Consider the following 1,910-nt stretch of genomic DNA (forward strand, 5'->3'; position numbering starts at 1 on the left):
GGTGATCGCATGGCACACACCATAGATTAGACAATCTGAGAATGTTTACTCTGATAATGATTATGTGTTTTGAAAACTTATACTTATATTATGTTTTGGAATGATGACCTTGCTTTAAGTAATGTTTTATTAAAAGAAATTTTTGGTCTTAAATTTTGGGTCGTTACAAAAAAAAAAAAAAAAAAAAACCAAACAAAATTGTCCATATTTTTCAAATTCCAAAATACCGGAACAATCCATTGCTATAATTTGAAATTTATATAGCATGTAAATTTTGTATATTCGATTCAAAAGGATTAAAGCCAAAAAAAACTCACCAACTTTGGATTAAAATGTTACTATTTATCTTTTTGAACTTAGATACATAGCACATTCAAGATTTATTTTGAAAACTCATGACTTTAAACGTCGTTTTATAAGAATTCCACTATGAAATTGTTGATTAAATAACATGAAATAATTGAAAAAATTCACTAACTTCTGTTCTCTACATGTTTTCTCACTCAATCCAATGATATTATACTTCAGGTTCGAGGGTAAGGTCTTGACGCGAAGGTTCTTCAACATTCTTTTTGCCTAATCGCCAAAAAAGAATCAAATTCAACATTTGAAATTTTGAATCGATAAGTTTAAACAGAACAAAATTGTTATATCTTGATCCAATCGATCTCCATTAAGTTGCGAACGTTTTGGTTTTCAAATAGGAAATACATAACTTTCCCTGGCTTGACAATCATAGTAGTAGATACATATGTAATAGAATCAAATCAATGTTGATTGATAATCAATATAATCAGTCATAGCATTATAATTTTAAAATTAGACAAATAAAAAAGACAAAATCGTTAGTGTTTTTTTACCCATGTTCAAACTCAACCCAGATTGGGTGGCACGAAAACTTGAATGAAACCCCCTGCAACCCACAACACCACCTCCAATGCTTATGAAGTTCCTTGAATCATTTTGAAAGTAGCATTGTCTAACCAGAAGACAATCTCTATGTATAATCCCAAATAAACCATGATTAACGTTATTGAATACAAATACATGAATAATTAAGTAGAATTTCTTGTTTATATGACTTACTGTTTCGCCGCGTGTTGGCGAAGAAGAACATCTAAAATCCTAACTGCTTTATGAAATTGCTCAGAATCGTGACCTTGAAGCGCATTAACAACAACTTGAATTGGGATCTTTGTTGCAAAACATAAAATCACTTTCTACTGCTTCGATTGAGGCACACGCCTCGATGTTTTGGTTTCTCCTTCACTTGGGCTTCCACCTCGAATAGTTCTATACAAATAACATGTGTTTGTTAATTGTTAGCAGCATGATTCTTAAAAAGAAATTCGAAAGTCAAACATTGTTTATTACCTATTTGATGCCGCATTTTCCAGAACGAGATTGAACTCGAGCTTAGTTGCAGGTAAAGCACCAACGGTGAAAAGAGTCTTTTCACCATCGTATGCAAAACCTTTGCCACCCATTTCAGATTCGTAGATTCTATGAACCATATCGAGTATTTTTTCTTCCGATCCCTTTTGCCTCGACGGGATTTCCATCTTCATAAATTAAACCAACCTGAAGAAGAGATATTTGTAATCCATAAGTAACCATCGTCACAATAGATGGTGTCGAGATTTCATAAATTTGGATTTATTAATTAAATTGAATCCCTATCCCTAATCTCATATACAACGAATCCCGTAATATCCTCAAATAAAGATACGAAGATTGAAATCTAATTAAAAATTTAGCAGATTTTATGGGATTTGAGGAATGGATTGGAAAAGATTGAGTGGGAAACAAAGGGAGAGAAGCTCCAGAAAAGAGACACGCGGATTGATGAAACATATAAAAGTGACACGTGGCATGTAGGAGAGGTAATTATTAGGAATAGAGAGGATATA

The 1,910-nt window shown here is 32.4% G+C and overlaps 1 pseudogene; it reads right to left on the reverse strand.

The window, feature by feature from the left end:
- Positions 1-647: 647 nt before the first annotated feature.
- Positions 648-1,617, reverse strand: LOC145010520 (protein argonaute 9-like; annotated as a pseudogene).
- Between the last annotated feature and the right edge of the window lie 293 nt (positions 1,618-1,910).

Source organism: Lactuca saligna, chromosome 8 (assembly GCF_052625555.1).
Source record: "Lactuca saligna cultivar CGN05327 chromosome 8, ASM5262555v1, whole genome shotgun sequence".
NCBI classification, from domain to species: Eukaryota; Viridiplantae; Streptophyta; class Magnoliopsida; order Asterales; family Asteraceae; genus Lactuca; species Lactuca saligna.